Genomic DNA, 6044 nt, shown 5'->3' on the forward strand with positions numbered 1-6044 from the left:
AAGACAACACAAAAGGAATTATTGTTATGTGGATCAACGGAACATAATTGCCATTCTATATGTAACAAGATACAATAGGATGTCTGTAAAGGTTGACACAAAGAGGTACGTGTTGGGAGATGAAAACATGCCAGTTGGTATTTTAGGCCCAATTACCCATATGTTTCGGACAAGTGACCTTTCCACGCCGGTGCACTGTCTGAGCGTCCAGGTAGGCAATAGCTACCAGCCATCAAAAGCTGTTTATTGAAGTGTTTATTCTTAGCCTTTCCTCAAAGGTTAGACCGAGCTCTCGCGCTCGAACACTCCTCAGCCCTCTAATGTGTGTCAGACGGTAACAAACAAGTGAAAGGGACAGCAGATGGCAGATGGGCTACATTCATAATTTCGTCATTCTCTTTTTAGCCCAGATAAGGTATTAGTTGGCTGTCATCTATGCATGACATAGTTATGATCCCAATTTCCTCAGTTTAATTCCAAATGAGATTTTATAGCCGCGTTTAATTCTGTGGTGGTTCATCACGGTTTCAGAGGCAATTACCCAGCAATGAGGCTCTCATCCTAAATCTGAACCACGCTACTTTTCATTAAATAGCATATGCTCTCGTGTGGCCAGTAAAATACATTGATATGAAACTACTGAGACACTCCATACTGCAGTGGTTTTTACTTTACTTACTGAAAGGAACAGTATTTGGTGGCACACAGCTGCTGGGTTCCTTAAAAAAGAGACTCCGGATTCTCAAGCAGCATTTCAATGGAGGAGGATTACAACAGAGGCGGCGCAGGAGTCAGCGGTCAGATGTAGATCATTAACCACAGAGGCCTTAAAACAACAACAAGACAAGAAGGTCTAACTGATCTATCCGCTGGTCAGCCACTAAACATAGCTAAAAGGACTTCTTTTAAAAATAAAAAATAAAACGTATCAGTCAGTTCCACTTGAATGAAACAGCGGACATTAAGATTAAGAGCCCTGCTGAGCTATTAGACACAGTTAGACAGGTGATTCATTTATTAACTTGTTTGTTAATGTACTGTACTTAATTTTTGCCGCAGGCGTTAATAAACTCTAGAAAGCCTTTACGTGACTTTTATGTGTAGAGCTAGTTTAAGACAACAAAAAAGATTAAACCTTTTACAAAACTGAACTTTCAGCACCAATGTCAAATATTGTGGGCTGAAACTCATCAAGGGACACTTTTAATCATCAATTCATTTAAAATCAATTATGAGGCTTTAACACACACAACACACACTCGCGCTTATACCCTTTATTTCCCTCCACTTCCTCAATCAAAACCAAATGCAATGGAGAAACATTTACTTTTCTCAATAATCTGTTTGCTCATTGTTTCCATTGCATTGTTGATGCCATCCATTAAATGCAGGCCTTCCTTCTGCCACGCTGACTTTAAATCCAGTGGATCAACACTGAAAACCCTTGTTTAGAATTCTCTGCTCGCTCAAGCCTACAGCCTGCTTTGACTTTCTCTCGCGTGCTCATAAAGCCTTTGTGCACTCATGTGTTCACCATCATGAGCTACTGGACCATCGAGATCAAAGCCATCCCTTCTTTACTGAGCCCCGGTGTTTTTTGTTGCGCGAACAAGAACGGTTCACAAGGGCAAAAAGCTGAGATGTTGGGAGAGTGAGGATGGAGTGTAAGGGTACCAGACTCCCACAGCCCCAGCCCTCATTTTAGAGGCAGCGGCTAAAGGTTAATGCTGCGCTACCTGTGGAGGAGAGGACGGGAGGGGAAAATAGTGCACGGGGCATCAAAGCTTTTAGGCTTGCATTTCCGTGAGTTTAAAATTCATATACAGCAAGTCTGAAAAAAAACGAGATCTGATCTAATACGACTAGACCTGGGCAAAAAAATAAATCACTGAATAAAATCACCGATGTGCTCTGGCCGATAATCACCTCTGAAATCACTTTAGCTGTAATCCTTCCACGCCTTCTATCCAGACGAACAATAAACATTCCTCACTCAGTTAATAACAAAGCAAATTAGTGGAATTAGCCAAGCTTAATGATAATGGAAAACTCCACAGAGAATGAGCAGGAAAAGATTCGGAAAGTAGATTTCCTGATATAAACCACTAAAGCAGTGTACATTAATTTAAGCGTAAAATTCCTACAAACAATGAATCGTTCTTTCATCAACAAAGCAGCTCTAGGATATAATACAGCAGCGAGACAACCCAGTCTGCTGGCCCTCTGGTTCTACATTTGGGAAATAGATGATCATCTTCACAAACGCTCTTTTGTGCCCTGCTTAGAAATAATTAGTAAATTCTTAAAATGAGGAGAATTTCCCCAAGCTACTCCCCTCTATGAAATGTGTTTTTAATATAGTGGCAAAAACACAATAAATTATTTCACAAATATGTTCATTTTCATATGGAGCACAATTAGGTTTAATACCCTCTTGATCCACCAGCAGTGGGAAATCTTCTTCGGCGATAAAGACCCAAGAAATCTGCCTAATAAGCTTGAACTTCCACGTGAAGAGCTCTTCAAAAACAAAATGTCTGCTCGTCCTGCAGGAGGTCAAACTGCTTTTGTCCAACTGTCCCCTGCAGACATGATTTGAGAAGACGGGGGATATATTTGACCCTTTGAGGACAGATTTTGACCTCACAGGGCCTGTTAAGCTAAATATACCTGATCAAATAAAGGCTTTAGATACGAGTTTCCACCTTGTTCTACTTCAGTGGTTGAAGATCTGTTTTTCCCCTGTAACCATCTTTTTCACCTTGCCGAGCACCTTTAGGTTTCCTGGATTTCCCTGCTGAGAGCTCTCTTTTTTTTCCGTTTGTTTCAAATCCCTATTATTTTCTGGTCCTTAAACTGGAGAGTTGAGCTATAATGGTTCTCTGTCCTCTCCATGGTGCACTGCACAAAGACCTCAACAAAACTTTGAACAAGCTTTTGACTTTTTGACTTTGAAATTGCCAGTCCCCTGTTCGTAATTATACATAACTAGCACAGCATAGATTTTGATACAATATGTAGTATTTCATTCCTCACTCCCTACACCATATGGTAGAGGACAAGCTAAATTGTATAGAATTACAACAGTTGGTTGATATACATTTGCTGATGTCGACAGACAAGGAAACAAAAACTAAATGCTGGTGTCTGACTTTCATGTATGGCTTCTGATTACGTGTCAAATCACTCTTTGGCAGTAACAATGCCTTTCGTTCTCACACAACATTCAAGTCTATGCCTTCAACAAAAGAAAATTTGACAAAGCTTTGAAATTCAGTCTGGAATTAAGTTCTGTACTGTGTATCCAAAGTGGGTACGGGGGCGGCTGTGTTTGCCTCGGCAGCTGTTCGCACAAGTGTTGCGGACCGTGAGAAGAGCTGCAAGGCCAAACAACAAATTGCAGCCAAGAGGGATGTCTGAAAACGCTGATGAAGGGATACAATTTTCTAAAATGATGGCAGATCGTGACAGGAAAATCTTTTGAGGACACTCGTTAAGAAAAAAACGGGTGCGGTGACCCAACCCTCATGGCGGAGGAGGTAGCAAAATGAAGTGAAAACTAACAAACTAAATAAATAAAATGAGGGTAGGATCGTCTTCGCAGCACATGAAGTTTTCTAGTTTCCTAAAATAATAGAATTCCTGATCATACATTCCCGTGTTTTCAAGTCATGACCTGTTCCGCTGCATGATGTCTCCCTATGAGAAACGAGTTTGTCCAATCGCAAAGTTAGATTTTATTGACACAGAATGTGAACTTGAGCAGGAACACCTCCTGCCCGTGTTTTTGCTCTCATTGGTGTTTGTGCCCATTGTCAGTCAATACATGACTCGCACAACATGGACACACAGGTCCGGTTATGGCAGCCTGATGTGCCTCTGACCCCGGGGGCTGTTGCCAGGGAGCAGAAATCGAGGTCAAATTTGTGTTGTGCAAATGAGGTACGAGGGAAATTGAGGTCTTCTGCTCTTTAGATGACTTGGTTGTCAATGCCTGAGTCAAGAGACAAGGCCGTGTTCCACTTCGCTTAACTGTTGCAACATCTTAAGGCGTTGGGATAAGAGGTCACATATAAAGCAGCTCTGGGCCTGTCAGGCAGCCGTCAGCTATACACAAAAGCCGCAGACGGTGTTATTCACTTCCCTCTGCCCGTGCTTAGTTCTTAAGTTTTAGCAGGGCGCTGTCACGATCCCCCATTTTGGCTGACACTGCAAAGGCTGGCTCCTGAACGGGACAGACTCATTTGCACATGTAGGGCTCCGTGATGCATCCAAACAAGGTGTGCGAGTTTTCCAAAGCACAGAGGCACAACTCAACAATTCATGCTCCTAGCGTGTCGTGTTGGGGGGGGGCGGGGTTGCTTCAAAAAAATTGCTTCAGCTCCATTTGGCTATTCTATTGGTTTTCTAAAAAGCTGGCTAAGAAGACTGCCATATTCTAGACTTTGTGTGTCAGCCCCTGTGTAACGATTTCCACAACAGTGTTTTGAAAGAGCTGGGGCCAGTGGAGGTTTTTCTGACTGATAACACAGCAGTCAATGTGGGAAAACATGAAAAGGCCTGTACGACTCTGTGTTAATCTACAGATGTATTGAAAAATTGACCAACCGTGTCCCCCACAAGACCCCAAGAGAAGCACTGTTCTCAAACGAGGATGTGAAATGAGGAGAGGCAGAGTCTGGTTGGCATCAGCTGCCGTTCCGAACTGAAGATGATGACCGAGAAATGAGCTTTGCGGTGAGACTTGCCAGCAGCAGCTTGCATTGGAGGATGACAACGGGTTTGAAGTTGCACATCCATTACTGCCACCTGTCCATGACAACATCTGCATATGCCTTGGCGAGAACAAGGCAAGGCATATGCGGAAGAAACAAGCTTGGTTTCAGCAGCCCGCGCGCCCGCTTCAATCTCGTTCAGGTGGCATCTTGATGAGGTTGGAACGGAGGAGCAAAAGGCAAACGTCGCCAACACGCGCCAGCCAGCTCCACTCTCAGCAACACCACCTGTTGTAAGATGGGTTTGTGATTTGAATGGTTCTTCTTGGGGGATTACACAGAAAACCCCAGCGTAGGCACTGATGAGTGGACCCCTGGAGTCCACTCTTCATCACTTAGCCAGCTGTAGCCAATGACCGATGTAACTGGGTGCAATGACAACAGTCCATGCATGGCCATCAGCTTCATTCGGAGCCAAGTCTCCAAGGTCCAGTCATGTTGTCGAGTGGCGTTATTCTCCACCTCATTTTGTGACTCTGCACCGTTAAACAATGCTGTCTGCTTCTGAGCATTTCTAGGTGTGCTGTCTAATTTAGCTGGAACAAAAACTCAGGGCAGAATAGAATGTCTATACTGCATTTTGTAACTGAGACTGCAGAAGCATAAACTATTGACCTGATCTGCCAAACGTTTGACTTGACAAATACTTTCGAATATCTCATATTTGGCTTTTAAAATGCTTATTTGAATAATTCATAATTTATGAATACATCCGGAGCGGTGCAGAGCTCAGATGCAGAGGAACAAATATTTTGAGGTGAACGCATCATATGAATATAAAGTCTTAGATAAACCATCTGTGGTTGCAATTGTATTTTCATTTCTCATCTTCCTGGATTCCTGAATGCAATTTTGTTTTTTCGCTGAAAATAAATAAAAGTGTTTTGCTTTATAATTCATGAGACCATAGTTCATGATGCACTTATTAATTCAATAAGTACACACAGAGGACCTTAACTGGTTTAAAGTATAATCATTCTGGGATAAATGTGATAATCAATTTTCTATGGTTAGTTTTCCTATTGTGTTGTGTTTGTAAGTGCGCAAGTAAATCTCTTGTGAACTTTCATAAAGATAAATAAAGTAATATTATCTGATTTGGTGATGTATGATCCATTTTTGTACTGTGATTTCCGACAGGATATGTATTAATACCATTTTATTTTTATTAGTGTGGCACTAAAAAAATGCTTTACAGGGAACATAAAGGGGAAACTATTTATACAAAGGCAAAGGCGAAAGCAATTCAACTTACAATAAAAGCAGGAG

Source organism: Genypterus blacodes, unplaced genomic scaffold, assembly GCF_046128005.1.
Source record: "Genypterus blacodes isolate CSIRO-AG114 ecotype Tasmania unplaced genomic scaffold, CSIRO-AGI_Gbla_v1 ptg000133l_1, whole genome shotgun sequence".
NCBI lineage: Eukaryota > Metazoa > Chordata > Actinopteri > Ophidiiformes > Ophidiidae > Genypterus > Genypterus blacodes.